Source organism: Schistocerca gregaria, chromosome X, assembly GCF_023897955.1.
Source record: "Schistocerca gregaria isolate iqSchGreg1 chromosome X, iqSchGreg1.2, whole genome shotgun sequence".
Taxonomy (NCBI): Eukaryota; Metazoa; Arthropoda; class Insecta; order Orthoptera; family Acrididae; genus Schistocerca; species Schistocerca gregaria.
Window position 1 is genome coordinate 542,318,537 of NC_064931.1, and position 17,239 is coordinate 542,335,775.

Below are 17,239 nucleotides of genomic sequence, written 5' to 3' on the forward strand. Positions count from 1 at the left end.
TCAGATGGCTATGCACGGAAAATATACTCGCACAATAGCTGAATACTCGCACAATAATTAAATGACAAAGGAGAAGGACTCCAAGGGTTATCGCCTTAAAATGACAGCATTTATTGAAAAGTACAGAGACAGCCTTTGAGATACTAATTGTGAGGAGTAGTAACAGGGAATAAAGAAATGAAGCATTGACTTCCTTGTTGCAAATCTTTAAACATGTCAATCTAGACACCATATCTCTGAAATGTTCAAATGTGTGTGAAATCTTATGGAACTTAACTGTTAAGGGCATCAGTCCCTAAGGTTACACACTACTTAACCTAAGTTATCCTAAGGACAAACACACACACCCATGCCCGAGGGAGGACTGGAACCTCCGCCGGGACAAGCCGCACAGTCCATGACTGCAGCGCCTCAGACCACTCGACTAATCCGGCGCGACACCATATCTCTGATTTTCAGGCCTAAGTAAGGTAATGAACGAACGGCATATAAAAGAGAGTTGAAGAATGTATGTACTTTTCTACAACATAAACATTGCAGGGCAATTTGATTACAATGAATAGCACACAATACAGTCGTAAATATTTGATATATATTAAGACTTTGTTTCATTATATTCAGCAGCTCCGAAAAGCATGCTTCCTAAATTCTAGGGCAGTTGCGAAAATCATCAGCTTTGCATGAGTCGCTTCTTTGCCCACAGCCTTCTCTCAGCTTTTCTTGGTGCTGTTACCTCCAAAACAGCCAAGGCAATTCTCAGTTTTTGTTTCAGCGGCATGTCGTCGAACCAAACCACAGTGGACTTTCTATATACAATTCTCAAACAGCAATACGAACAAGAGAGCGCTGTAGCCGCTAAATAAAGTGGGTAGGTGCGTGTGTAGGCTGTAAATAAATTTGTCGGTTGGTTGGTTGGTCGTTCGGCTGGTACGTGTGTAGGGCGATTTAATGAGAAATGTTCTGTAAAAATTTGTGTACCAAAAGCGAGCGACGTGTTCCTGCTTCATTAAAAGCTTGGAGATATGGAGTCAAAAAATTTACCTAAGTTCGAAAGACTTTCGAACTGTCGAAACATCAGTCCTGAAAAATGAAGTTCCATACATAAAAGCCTTCTCAGTGTACTTGTTTTACAGTATGAGCAGAAACGAAGGAAAACTGTAATCCAAGGAGGTACGGAAGAGGAAAGAACTAACAGGTGCTACACACACAAGAAGCCATCTTAAGACAATTATCAGTCTGATGTCACTCATCTCTGAATTGCACTGTCGTCCGAGATGTCTACATGGATCCTGTTCCACTGCAGACCGGCAGCAAACCGGGCGGCGTGCGGGCCACTGCCTGAACAACAAGTTAGGGTCCCGGCCGACCCCGGCGGTTCCCAGGACAATAGGGCTACCTGCTGGCTGGAGGGGGGGGGGGGGGGGGGGGGGGGCACGCGGCACTCGCCTGCTCGACACACATTCGTAATAGATCACGCTACTGCAGCCAGGGGTTCCCACGGACAGAGCTCTGCGCCGATGCGCGGACATATCAGCGGATATCCCAAGTAATTATTACTTTATGCCCATACTGATTTCTGCCATTCTGTCTCTAGAATCCAGCAGTTATAATTATTTTGAAGTTAAGACCTAACGAGCAGTTGCAATATTACGATTTTCGTCTTTTTGCATTACATGCACATAAATATTGTTTTGTACAAAACCAAAGATTCTATCAATGTTTCTCTCAATTATACGTACAAGTAAACAGCGAAAAGCATTTTAAATGGCGAAGTATATTTCGTTGAAAGGGTTTTACGTTATGATAACATGAAATTCGACGTCTTCTGGCTTCTAAACGTTGCAGAAATGTTCCAGTTTCGGGAAAATAAGCTGTAACGTACGGAATGTATCAATAATGTAATAGGCTATGATGTATTACAATGTAGGGAATGAAAATTCCGAGATTTTGTTCAACCACAAGACCAAGAAAGCAGAAGATAAAGGCGCCCAGATAGATGCAGTGCTCCTTGACTTCCGGAACACGTTCACTACATTTCCGCACAACCACCTAATGAACAAAATACTAGCATACGAAATATCAGACGAACTGTGTGACTGGACTGAAGAATTTCCAGCAAATAGAGTACAGCTTTTCATTTTGAATGGAGAGAAGCCTTCAGACGTAAAAGTAACTTTGGGTGTAACTAAAGGGTGTGTTGTAGGACCATTAAATTTCACAATATATACAAATGGCCTAATAGATAATGTCCCTTGAGGCTTTTCGCGAATGATGCTGTTGTATACAGTGAAGTCACAACTCTAGAAAATGGCAGGGAAATACAGGAAGATTCAAATGGTTCAAATCACGATGGGACTTAACATCTTTGGTCATCAGTCCCCTAGAACTTAGAACTACTAAAACCTAACTAACCTAAGGACATCACACAGATCCATGCCCGAGGCAGGATTCGAACCTGCGACCGTAGCAGTCGCGCGGTTCCGGACTGCGCGCCTAGAACCGCGAGACCACCGCGGCCGGCAAATGTAGGAAGACCTGCAGACGATCGACGCTTTGTGCAGGGAGTGCAATTGAACCCACACATAAACATATGCAACGTACTGCGGATACATAAACAGAAAGAGCCTTTATTGTTTGATTGCACTATTGTAGGATAATCACTGGATGCGCTTACTTCAAAAATGGTTCAAATGGCTCTGAGCGCTATGGGACTTAATATCTTAGGTCATCAGTCCCCTAGAACTTAGAACTACTTAAACCTGACTAACCTCAGGACATCACACACTTCCATGCCCGAGGCAGGATTCGAACCTGCGACCGTAGCAGTCCCGCGGTTCCGGACTGCAGGGCCTAGAACCGCACGACCACCGCGGCCGGCAAGCGCTTACTTCCATAAAATATCTAGGAGTATGCATACTGAAATATTAACTGAACGAACAAATTCACTAACGATCTGTCACTTTGATGTTATTAAAGAGTTTTTATCTTGTGGTCGCTTTCTCATACTTTCTGTGGACCTACTACGCATTGGTACCAACTCTCACCGTGTGTTGAGCCAAGCTGTCTCTATAGCCATCCATAATTGCGAAAGTGTTGCCGATGCAGGATTTATGTCCACGAACTGACCTATGGATTATGTCCCATAAATATTCGATGATATTCATCTGTGTGGCCAACTCATTTGCTCGAACTGTCGCGAATGTTCTTCAAGAACAGTCGCGAACAACTGTGGCTCTGTGACATGGCGCATTGTCATCCACAGAAATTCCGTCGTTGTTTTGGAACATGAAATCCATGAATGGCTGCAACTGGTCTTCAAGCAGTGATGGGATGGCGAGGCGCGGCGACTCGAGCGCACAGAGAATTCCTCGAGCCTCTAGTTCTCAAGCAATTCTAGAGAAGCTCACGAGAAACGGCTCGGCGGCGTGTGCCGCTGCGCGCCAGTTGGCTGCGACAACATACGCCGCGCCGCTCTTGTTTTAGGAATTGAATGCCGCCGCTAGACGAACACGCTCGCTGCTCGCTGTGCTCGTAACTAGTATGTCTCAGGTTTCATTGGAATAAAGTTATTATTCAAATCAATATGGACACTCGAAAACGAACATCATGGTGCTGGCAATACTTTACAGAGAACGCAGATAACGTTACTTGCAACATTTATCGTAAAAATCTGCGTAATGTATCAAAAAATACAACGGGTATGATTAGACGTGTTAAACTGCACAATTTATCGAGCAATAGAACAGCGATGTCCGTGGATACAGAGGCTCATTCTTCTCATAGTGCGAGGCAGACAAAATATCCAGGAACGTATGGTACAAAAGGTGAATTCCGTGCAAAAGTTCGGATAGTGTCCGAAGCGGTCCGCCAGGCTGAAAAAATAATGGCTCTGAGCACTATGGGACTCAACGTCTGAGGTCATCAGTCCCCTAGAACATAGAACTACTTAAACCTTACTAACCTAAGGACATCACACACATCCATGCCCGAGGCAGGATTCGAACCTGCGACCGTAGCGGTCGCGCAGTTCCAGACTGTAGCGCCTAGAACCGCTCGGCCACTAAGGCCGGCACGCTTAGAAAACATTGATTTTTTAATAGTACTCCGATAACATACAACGTACCCCAAAATCAAACCTATACTATCCTAGTTTTTGCACGATACGATATGTAATTTTATTGGACTAGTTGTCGGGTATTACGTATCCCCTTGCAGGAGTACTAATCTAAATCTTACGTTCTCTTCATAGAGGGAAGTAAACGGCAACAACAGCTAGATGAAGCACTAGTGGCCCTGATAACAGACGATTTTCAACCGCTTTCAGTCGTCGAGGACACTGGTTTTTGATGTTTTGTTTCACTTTTGGACCCACAATACTCGATACCAAATCGAAAAGTTGCGGCTCTTGATTGAGAACGATTACCATAAACAGAAAGAGGCTGTAAACTTGGCCGTAGAAGACTCTACTTGTGTTTCTTTAACGACCGATATTTGGACCTCACTCAATAGTGAGGCATATATTGCTGTAACTGCCATTTCATTAACACTAATTGGTGCCTGAATGCTTTAGCTCTCGATACATTACGTTTCCCGGAAAAGCATGCAGTGCTAAATATTAGTAAGGCGTTAGATAACGAGATTTCAAAATGGAACATTGAAAACAAAGTTGTAAGCATCGCAACTGACAACGCCAGTAACATGACGGCAGCCGTACAACTTATTCACAGTGGCAACATAGATATGCAACATATGCCTTGTTTAGCACACACCATCAATTTAGTTGTGAAAAGTTCTTTGAACAGCAAAATTGAGCTCTGCATAATGCGGTAAAAGGCCAGAAAAATTGTTAGCTATTTTAAAACATATTGCAATTCTAATGAAAAACTCCATGAGATCCATGATCTAATGAAAAAACCTGTTCATAAATTGATTCAGGAAACCGAAACCCGATGGAACAGTACGTTTTGTCTGCTACAACGTCAAGTGGAGCAAAAGGAATACATTGCAGCCTGTTTATAATATTTGTATTCAGGTGTAGAGAACCTCACAGCTGACGAGTGGCGAATTTTGAGCGAATGTTTATGAGTACTGGCGCCATTTGAAGTGGCAACAGGAGAAATCTCAACTGAAAACTATACCTCTTTTTCGAAAGCTATTCCAATAATCAGACAGCTAATCCTAACCGTATGCAATGGGAAGTGGGCTACCACTACAGCGCAAGAGCTGCCAGCAACATCTGCACAACTCACTACTAGCCCGGCTAGGATTAACAGAAACAAAGTACATGCCGTTGCCACAGTTCTCGACCCAAGATCCAAAACGTTACCATTTGCGAATCCCGTTCATTCAAAACATGGCGTTGCAAGCCCAATTGCACAGTGCACAAACGTGGTAGAGACCGTACGATCTACTCATACGGCTGCTAACGACACTAGCCACGAGTACCATTTCGTACAAAACGCCAGTAGTTCCTTATGGGCTTCTTTCGCTGAAGAGATATCCAATAAAAATCTAATGAAAAACGGTTGTGATAGTATAGACCTGGACGTACAACGATATTTGGAAGAACCGTACCTACAACGCACGGATAATCCTTTACACTACTGGAAAAAATAAAAAAATGAAAACAGTTACCCAGGTCTAGCTGTCGTGGAAAAAAAAATCTTGCAATACCTGCAACTTCTGTTCCCAGTGAAAGAATATTTTCGAAAACAGGACTAGGTATAATACAAACAAAGAAGCAGACAAAAAGGCCAATTGGTTAATAAAATCATATTTCTAAACAAAAATCAATGGCAGTGCAGCCATGTGATGTAAAAATGCCTTCTGCTGAACGACTTTTGTTTCCTTTCTTTCTTCAGTAAGTAAACGCATGTACGCAGTTTCTGTATATAAAAGGCTATAGCACTTCTATTTTACGTTTAAGCATGCATGCATACACGCAGAATGCCCAAGATAATTTATTTTGTAAGAATAAAGCTTCTGTTTCAAGCGAATTCTGTGCTTTGTTTTAAATAACAATTCTATGATTTTTTTCGTATACTAATACTGCAGTATACTAATACTTCAGTACACATTAAAATGGTGGTACAGTTGATATCAATCTTAGAATTTCAAAGTTTTCCGTGCACGTACGTACGAGTACGACCGCTGCGGCTCAGTGCTTCGTGTACTGAAGGTTTGTGCAATTTCTCAGAGAGCGCACCACTGTCAACTTCTCGAGCGTACCCGAGAAATTCTCGAGAAATTGCCATCGCGTCGCGCGATCATAGCCCATCCCTATCTCCAATTAGCCGAACATAAGCATTTTCAGTTAATGATAGATTCAGTTGGACCAGGGGAACCATTTCATCCCATGTAAACACAGCCCACACCATTATGGAGCCACCATCAGCTCGCACAGTGCTTTGTTGACAACGCGGGTCCATGGCTTCGTGGGATCTGCACCACAATCGAGCGCCATCATCAGCTCTTACCAAGTGAAACTGAGATTCATCTGACCAGGCCACGGTTTGCCAGTCGTCGTACGTTCCGGTTTGAATTCTGCTGTTATTTCACGCAGCGTTGCTTGTCTGTTAGCACTGACAACTCTGCAGAAACGTCGCTGCTCTCCGTCGTTAAGTGAAGACCGTAGACCACTGTGTTGTCCACGGTGAGAGGCAATGCTGAAAATTTGCAATTCTCGGCTCAATCTTCACTCTGTGGATCTCGGAATACTGAATTCCCTCAAGATTTCAGAAATAAAATGTCCCATGTGTCGATCTCCAAACTACCGTTTCGTGTTCAAAGTCTGTTTATTCTCGTCGTGAGGCCGTAATCACGGCGGAAACTTTTTACACCGATCACCTGATTAAAAAAAGACAACTGCGCCAATGGTTTGCCCTTTTATATCTTCGTGCGCGCGATACTACCGCCATCTGTATGTATGTATCGCTATCCCATGACTTTTGTCGCCTCAGTGTACAATCTCCAATCTAAGAAATGACATAAATGTCTTTTGAGGAATTCTCCTATATTTTATTCCTCTTATGAAAACTTTCCCCCCCATGAACCATGGACCTTGCCGTTGGTGGGGAGGCTTGCGTGCCTCAGCGATACAGATGGCCGTACAGTAGGTGCAACCACAACGGAGGGGTATCTGTTGAGAGGCCAGACAAACGTGTGGTTCCTGAAGAGGGGCAGCAGCCTTTTCAGTAGTGGCAGGGGCAACAGTCTGGATGATTGACTGATCTGGCCTTGTAACATTAACCAAAACGGCCTTGCTGTGCTGGTACTGCGAACGGCTGAAAGCAAGGGGAAACTACAGCCGTAATTTTTCCCGAGGACATGCAGCTTTACTGTATGATTAAATGATGATGGCATCCTCTTGGGTAAAATATTCCGGAGGTAAAATAGTCCCCCATTCGGATCTCCGGGCGGGGACTACTCAGGAGGATGTCGTTATCAGGAGAAAGAAAACTGGCGTTCTACGGATCGGAGCGTGGAATGTCAGATCCCTTAATCGGGCAGGTAGGTTAGAAAATTTAAAAAGGGAAATGGATAGGTTAAAATTAGATATAGTGGGAATTAGTGAAGTTCGGTGGCAGGAGGAACAAGACTTCTGGTCAGGTGACTACAGGGTTATAAACACAAAATCAAATAGGGGTAATGCAGGAGTAGGTTTAATAATGAATAGGAAAATAGGAATGCGGGTAAGCTACTACAAACAGCATAGTGAACGCATTATTGTGGCCAAGATAGATACGAAGCCCACACCTACTACAGTAGTACAAGTTTATATGCCAACTAGCTCTGCAGATGATGAAGAAATTGAAGAAATGTACGATGAAATAAAAGAAATTGTTCAGATAGTGAAGGGAGACGAAAATTTAATAGTAATGGGTGACTGGAATTCGGCAGTAGGAAAAGGGAGAGAAGGAAACATAGTAGGTGAATATGGATTGGGGCTAAGAAATGAAAGAGGAAGCCGCCTAGTAGAATTTTGCACAGAGCACAACTTAATTATAGCTAACACTTGGTTTAAGAATCATGAAAGAAGGTTGTATACGTGGAAGAACCCTGGAGATACTAAAAGGTATCAAATAGATTATATAATGGTAAAACAGAGATTTAGGAACCAGGTTTTAAGTTGAAAGACATTTCCAGGGGCAGATGTGGACTCGGACCACATTCTATTGGTTATGACCTGTAGATTAAAACTGAAGAAACTGCAAAAATGTGGGAAATTAAGGAGATGGGACCTGGATAAACTGAAAGAACCAGAGGTTGTACAGAGTTTCAGGGAGAGCATAAGGGGACAATTGACAGGAATAGGGGAAAGAAATACAGTAGAAGAAGAATGGGTAGCTCTGAGGGATGAAGTAGTGAAGGCAGCAGAGGATAAAGTAGGTAAAAAGACGAGGGCTGCTAGAAATCCTTGGGTAACAGAAGAAATATTGAATTTAATTGATGAAAGGAGAAAATATAAAAATGCAGTAAATGAAGGAGGCAAAAAGGAATACAATCGTCTCAAAAATGAGATCGACAGGAAGTGCAAAATGGCTAAACAGGGATGGCTAGAGGACAAATGTAAGGATGTAGAAGCTTATCTCACTAGGGGTAAGATAGATACTGCCTACAGGAAAATTAAAGAGACCTTTGGAGAGAAGAGAACCACGTGTATGAATATCAAGAGCTCAGATGGCAACCCAGTTCTAAGCAAAGAAGGGAAGGCAGAAAGGTGGAAGGAGTATATAGAAGGTTTATACAAGGGCGATGTACTTGAGGACAATATTATGGAAATGGAAGAGGATGTAGATGAAGACGAAATGGGAGATACGATACTGCGTGAAGAGTTTGAGAGAGCACTGAAAGACCTGAGTCGAAACAAGGCCCCCGGAGTAGACAACATTCCATTAGAACTACTGACGCCCTTGGGAGAGCCAGTCATGATAAAACTCTACCAGCTGGTGAGCAAGATGTACGAGACAGGCGAAATACCCTCAGACTTCAAGAAGAATATAATAATTCCAATCCCAAAGAAAGCAGGTGCTGACAGATGTGAAAATTACCGAACTATCAGTTTAATAAGTCACAGCTGCAAAATACTAACGCGAATTCTTTACAGACGAATGGAAAAACTGGTAGATGCGGACCTCGGGGAGGATCAGTTTGGATTCCGTCGAAATGTTGGAACACGTGAGGCAATACTGACCTTACGACTTATCTTAGAAGAAAGATTAAGAAAAGGCAAACCTACGTTTCTAGCATTTGTAGACTTAGAGAAAGCTTTTGACAATGTTGACTGGAATACTCTTTTTCAAATTCTAAAGGTGGCAGGGGTAAAATACAGGGAGCGAAAGGCTATTTACAATTTGTACAGAAACCAGACGGCAGTCATAAAAGTCGAGGGGCATGAAAGGGAAGCAGTGGTTGGGAAAGGAGTGAGACAGGGTTGTAGCCTCTCCCCGATGTTATTCAATCTGTATATTGAGCAAGCAGTAAAAGAAACAAAAGAAAAATTAGGAGTAGGAATTAAAATTCATGGAGACGAAGTAAAATCTTTGAGGTTTGCCGATGACATTGTAATTCTGTCAGAGACGGCAAAGGACTTGGAAGAGCAGTTGAACGGAATGGAGAGTGTCTTGAAAGGAGGATATAAGATGAACATCAACAAAAGCAAAACGAGGATAATGGAATGTAGTCAAATTAAATCGGGTGATGCTGAGGGAATTAGATTAGGATATGAGACACTTCAAGTAGTAAAGGAGTTTTGCTATTTAGGAAGTAAAATAACTGATGATGGTCGAAGTAGAGAGGATATAAAAGGTAGACTGGCAATGGCAAGGAAAGCGTTTCTGAAGAAGAGAAATTTTTTAACATCGAATATAGATTTATGTATCAGGAAGTCGTTTCTGAAAGTATTTGTTTGGTGTGTAGCCATGTATGGAAGTGAAACATGGACAATAACTAGTTTGGACAAGAAGAGAATAGAAGCTTTCGAAATGTGGTGCTACAGAAGAATACTGAAGATAAGGTGGATAGATCACGTAACTAATGAGGAGGTATTGAATAGGATTGGGGAGAAGAGAAGTTTGTGGCACAACTTGACTAGAAGAAGGGATCGGTTGGTAGGACATGTTTTGAGGCATCAAGGGATCACAAATTTAGCGTTAGAGGGCAGCGTGGAGGGTAAAAATCGTAGAGGGAGACCGAGAGATGAATACACTAAGCAGATTCAGAAGGATGTAGGTTGCAGTAGGTACTGGGAGATGAAGAAGCTTGCACAGGATAGAGTAGCATGGAGAGCTGCATCAAACCAGTCTCAGGACTGAAGACAACAACAACAACAATGAAAACTTTATATGCAGAGTGCGTTGCGTAAGTAATGCGACCATTTTTTTCTGACGCAACGGTTCACCACAGCGTGTTGTAACCGGCTGGGCTAAGTGGACGGGGGTGTTAGCTTCAAAACGCTTTTTACCTCATTCGGCTGCGAGCTGCCGGAGAGTCAGGACGTGCGTTTCCGTCAACCCCGTCTTGAGTTTATGTAACACGGCACAGTGGATCATTCTTTAGAGCAATGGTACGCTATCAAATTTTACGTTGAACTTGGGAAGTCCACCACCGAAACGTTTCCATTACTTCAGCGTGCCTTTAGGACTGATTGCTTGTCCAAATCACAAGTTTTCCGATGGCACAAGTCGTTCATGGAGGGCCGAGAAGAGATCACCGACGAACCTCGCAGTGGACGGTCACTAACCGCACGAGTCGACGAAAATGTGACGCTTGTGCGCGATTGCTTGTACTCTGACAGAGGGCTGAGCCTTCCATTGATACCACAAACTCTAAACATGTCAAAAACAACCGTTTTCCGCATTGTGACTAAAGATTTGAACATAAGAAAGGTGTGTGCCAAACTCGTCCCAAAAGTGTTGACCGACGAACACAAGCACATGCGAGTGCTTCGGTGCCGAGAAATGTTGGAAATGTGTGGAAATGACCTTCATTTTTTAAACTCAGTTATCACTGGTGATGAGTCGTGGGTATTTGAGTACGACCCTTAGACAAAAAGGCAAAGTTCAGAGTGGCACACCCCGTCGTCGCCCTGTCCCAAGAAGGCACGCATGAGCAAGTCCAGGATCGAAACCATGCTCATTGTCTTCTTTGACATCAGAGGCATCGTCCACCACTAATTCGTACCTACCGGGACTACAGTGAACTCAGCTTTCTACTTGGAAGTGCTCAAAAGACTGAAAAGGAGGGTCTCGCTCTGCCGAAGCAACATCAGGGTCACATGGAAAGTTCACCACGACAACGCGCCGAGTCACAGCGCCTTCATTGCCAACGAATTCCTGGCCAGGGCAAGGCCCGATTCATTGGTTCCCCAGCCTCCCTACAGTCCTGACCTGGCTTTTTTTGTTTCCACAGTTAAAAGGAGTCATGAAAGAAAAACAGTGGGACACGATAGAAAGCATCCAGGCGCATGTTACATCAGCTCTAAAGGACATTCCGGAAAAGGCATTCCAGGATGCCTTCCAGACATAGAAACACCGCCTCCAGAAGTGAATCGACGCAAGAGGGTGCTATTTTGAAAATTTCTGATTATTTGTACGAATATATTTAATAAATGATTTTTTATGAATTTGGTCGCATTACTTATGGAACACACCTTGTACATTTGGTGAATAGATCGCATATTAAGAGCAACAACATTACCGAAGTGGATCTCACAACATTACGGAAGAGAGTGACATTTCTCTTTAGCTTCGTTCAAATGTTCCTGGGCGTTGACATTTTAGACAGCGCCTCTCTGCATTCCAAAACACCCCTCTTTTCGTCATCACTGACTAGCCAGAACATTATGACCACCTATCTAATGGCGAGCTTGTTCATCCTTTGGTGGAGATAACAGCGGCGACGCGTAGTGGCATGGAAGTTGTGAGGCCTTGGAAGGTCGCTGTAGGGAGTTGGTTCCACATCTGCGCACACAACTCATCTAATTCAAGTAACTTAAGAATAGGGGTGTGATGAGCTCTGACGACACATTCAATCACATCCCAGACGTGTACGATCGGGTTCAGATGTGGACAGTTGGGCGCCGGCGCATCAACTGGAACGCGCCTCTGTGTTCCTCGAAGCACCCCATCTCACTCCTGGCCTTGTGACATGGCGCATGATCTTGTTGCAAAACGGCACTGCCGTCGGGAAACATGATCGTCACGAAGGGGTGTACATCATCTGCAACCAGTGTAGGATAGTTCTTCTGTACAGGTGTCAAGGAGCTGTTCCCCTGGAAGACAACAGATTCGCGCCTTCCCATCGGCATGCTATAGAGGGTATCGGGGATCATCAGAACACACAACGCTCTGCCATTGCGCCAACGTCCAGTGCTGATGGTCATGTACCCATTTCAGTTGTAGTTGTCTATGTCGTGGTGTTAACATTGGCACATGCATGTATCGTTAGCTGCGGAGACCCATCGTTAGGAGTGTTCGGTGCACTGTATGTTCAGACACACATGTACTCTGCCCTACATTAAAGTCTGATGTTAGTTCCGCCAAAGTTCACACATCTACATCTACATCTACATCTACATGACTACTCTGCAGTTCACATTTAAGTGCTTGGCAGAGGGTTCATCGAACCACAATCATACTATCTCTCTACTATTCCACTCCCGAACAGCGAGCGGGAAAAACGAACACCTAAACCTTTCTGTTCGAGCTCTGATTTCTCTTATTTTATTTTGATGATCATTCCTACCTATGTAGGTTGGGCTCAACAAAATATTTTCGCATTCGGAAGAGAAAGTTGGTGACTGAAATTTCGTAAAAAGCTCTCGCCGCGACGAAAAACGTCTATGCTGTAATGACTTCCATCCCAACTCGTGTATCATATCTGCCACACTCTCTCCTCTATAACGCGATAATACAAAACGAGCTGCCCTTCTTTGCACCCTCTCGATGTCCTCCGTCAATCCCACCTGGTAAGGATCCCACACCGCGCAGCAATATTCTAACAGAGGACGAACGAGTGTAGTGTAAGCTGTCTCTTTAGTGGACTTGTTGCATCTTCTAAGTGTCCTGCCAATGAAACGCAACCTTTGGCTCGCCTTCCCGACAATATTATCTATTTGGTCCTTCCAACTGAAGTTGTTCGTAATTTTAACACCCAGGTACTTAGTTGAATTGTCCTATTTTACCAGTCTGCCCAGCCTAAGATGTCTGACGTCTGTAATGAGGGGTGGCCGCTCAACCCCACGACATATGGACGTGGTTTCACCTCGGTTTCGCCACATGTTGAAGACACCCACCACAGCGATCCCAAACACCTGACAAGTGCAGTTTCCGAAATGCTCGTGCCGAGCCTCCGGATCATCACAGTTTGCCCTCTGTCAAACTCAGATCGCGCGCCTTCGCAATTATACACACGGATGGGACACTCACTGAGACTACATGCACTGTGAGTGCGTCTTACCAGTAGTCATCTCTCGCCAGGTGATCCTGCTATCGCCTGGAGGAGTTTGTAACCATAGTAGACCCTTGGTCATAATGTTCTGCCTGATCTGTGAACGTGAACAAAAAGCGCGCACACTGAGATTTTCTAGATGCTAAGTACCTAAACAACGGTTTTTACACGAACGTCTTCCATGTGATGTGGGGAAAAGGTGGACCAACATGTTACGGCACAGTACGGATCGATCTGAATAGGAACGATCACAAGAAATTAATCACGGGTGGGGCAGATTCCAGACTGAGATTCACTGTAATAATCTTCAGGAAACGTAGTCCATCAACAAAGTAGGCAGCTTACAAAATACTCGTTCGACGAATGCTCCAAAACTGCTCGTTAGTCTGGGATCCGCACCAGATAAGTTTGATAGAGGTAACAGAGAAGATCCAGAGAAGAGCAGCACGTTTAGTTACAGGCTCATTTAGCAAGAGCGGAAGCTTCACGGAGATGCTCAGTCAACTGCAGAGGCAGATGCTACGAGAGAGGCGTTCTGCTTCACCGTATGGTTTACTGTTAAAATTCCAAGAGTGCTCGTTCCTAGAAGAGTCGGCCAACACATCGCTTCCTTCTATGTATATCTCGTGAAGAGACCATGAAGATAAAATTAGAGAGGTTCTAGCGCACACGAACGCATACCAGCAATCGTCTTCCCGCGAACCATACGCGACTGGCACAGGAAAAGGGGGAAGTGACAGTAGTACACAAAATATCCGCCGGCATACTCCGTAAGGTGGCTTGCTGTGTATGAATCTAGATGTAGATTTCTCTTATCCGCTCAGACTGCTACGCATGGAATAATTAATACCAATAAATCTTTCACCAGACCGAGCGACACCGTCATGTTGCAGCAATTTAAGGAACCAAATAGACTTGTTGTATCCCGAGAGGTCACTCGTTACATGCGAACGCTGCCACAAGCATTCTATGTCGCAGACTTTTAGCGCTTTGTCGAATGATGGTATAAGTGTTTTAAGTTTACAAGGGGAGTAAGTTGAAAACTAAATTTAATTTCAGGCTGGTAAATGAGGCTCTGATGTCTGTTTCTCAGTTTGCGAATTATTTATTGACTCATCCACCTAAATGTCTCTGTACATGCTGTAATTAGTCACCTCTTCTCCTCAGGATCTCTAAGGGAGTGTAATGGAGGAGGTTGTAGTATATTCTAAGAGTTATCATTCAGAATCGTTTCCTGAAGCTTCGTAAGTAGATAGTTTACTGTTGTATTCAAAAGTCTGCCAATTAGTTATTTCAAGATCTCCTACTTCTAAAAAAAAAAAAAAAAAAAACTGTAACGATTCGCGCTGCTCTTCTGTGTGTAAGTTCAATGTCCTCTGTCAGTTCTATCTTGTACGAGTCCCGCACATTTGTGTAACATTCTAGGACGGGTCGCACGAGTGGTCTGTAAGCAATTTTCTTTGTAGAATGATTGCATTTCTCTAGTATTCTACCAATAAACTGAAGTCTGCTACCTGCTTTACCCACCACTGAGCCTATGTGATCGATCTATTTCATGTTCCTAGAAAGTGTTACACTCAGGTATTTGTATGAGTTTACCGACTTCAATTGTGACTCACATATTATAGTGTTGGGGCACTACTTCCCGTTTCGTGAAGTGCACAATTTTACAGCCCACCAGTTTATATCTTGAAAAGAACAGTTGGCTATTACAACTCACTCCCATGGTAATAAACTCAATTCATAACAAAATAGTAATCTTGAGAATATTGCGGGTCATTCAATGCGCTTTCAGTGGTTCCAATTTGCTGATCCTATTGATTGAATATCGTATTTCTGACACTAGAATGTTTCGAAGACATATAAACAAATTGCTTAATCAGACTGAATTAACTCTTAGAAATGAAACTGTCTCGACATATAAAATTTTTCATTTGACTGCATGTAAATTGATGAAACAAATATGAATAATCTTCGCAACAAGCAGTCCGTACATTCAACAAGGTACCCAACGATATCAGCGAATGTAACATGTTTGTAGCTAGTATATCCATTTACACGTAAACCGAGGCAGATATGGCTCCCCCATCAGGATTAAAAACATATGACCTAATATACACCACACACAAGGCGTCCAGCGCCCACATTTTACATTGCAAAACTTACAATTATGTCGTATTGGTCAGTTATTTTGAAACATCATACCAACTATGACAAATAATGAAACAGTAATTAGTTATGTATGACGCTACAATGTGAGACTATAAGATTTAAAATATTTAACTTTTTGGCCGAACTGTTTCCCAAATATTAACTGGGAAACGCAGTAGAGCGAAAAGATAAAGCAGAACGAAAAACTGTGGTCGCTTATCCTTGACATATGAAGGCTACTTAGGTCCTAAATTGACGTGTTAAAATGACAGATCTGAGGGTGGCTAATTTGTAATCCGAAAACTGTAAAAAAAAGGGGACCTTTGCGATCCCAGACTGCTAAATAATAAACCTTTTAGGTCACAATGAACCCACTGATTAAAATCCTAGTCTAGCTTGAGGCGAATGTTGGACTGTTTCCTTAAAGACGCGTACGTCGATTTTCTTAATCGTTCTAGTGCATTGCGAACCACTGCTTTATCTCTAATGGTTTCAATCACGACGATTCGTTAAGCTCTGACCTTCCTTCCTCCTTCTGTTCGATCCAAGTCGAAGCGTCAGTAGCCATTAGTTTCTGCTGACATACATAAAAAAATAGAGTTTAAGGCCCTCTGGGCATAGATGTCATTAGAGATGAAGCGTAAGCTCAGATTGGACAGGTATCTGCTGTGACCTCCTCTAAGGAGCCGTCCTCGTATTGACCTTATGTGATTTAGCGTAACAGTCGGAAACCAAAGTCAGGATGGTCAAACGGAGATTTCAAGCGTGTTCCTCATATCCATGAGGAAGCAGCTGAGACAGGCCACACAAGACATATCTAGAACGAGTAAACATATGGAAGTGTAGATTTCACGAAGTTATAGTGGAAAATGTAGCTAACTTCTTTACGTACGCGAACAGTTTTTCAATCGAATTATGACCAACTATATCCTTTTTATGCGTCATTGGGAAGACCCTTAGAAGAGGGCTTCAGCTACATAACAAGTGAGGAACCTGATCAAATAGTAACATGATAATACTGCCGCAAAACACTGTCTCGTCGTCATGAGAAGAGATTTTGACAGATGTTTGCCCTACGGTACCAAATGTAGATATATCCTGAACTCAGGTATGGTTCATGTGTTTTCTGTTATGACTGTCACACCAAGTGCTTCAAATGTTGACTTTGAGCACTGGACAGACAAACTGCATGCTGAATTTCATCAGGACTTGTTGCAGCACAGGCCAATGTTATGCGGCATTCATGTCTTTATGAGTCTTCAGTGTTTCCTAGTAGACCTTTTGTTTCAATTGTCCCTACAGACAAAACTCAAGAGGTGTTATATTTCGGTAGTATGAAAACGACTTTGGTTTACGCGAACGCCTGATCCAATGATCTTCCAATGTTCTGATAAGAAGGTCTGCAATTATATGTGCAGAATGGGCAGGTTATCCGCCTTGTTGGTACCACACTTCCAGTGGTATGTCTTGCTATTAAGTGTGGAAATATGTATCTTAAAAACTACAGTATGCAGACAGTGAGTGTTCAAGTGCACTCTGCAGTGTTGCCAAATTTCTGATGATATCAACTATGACTTCATGTGCCTTTTGCCAGATTTTCTCCTCTCTCTCCCCCTCTCTCTCACTCCCTCCCCCTCTA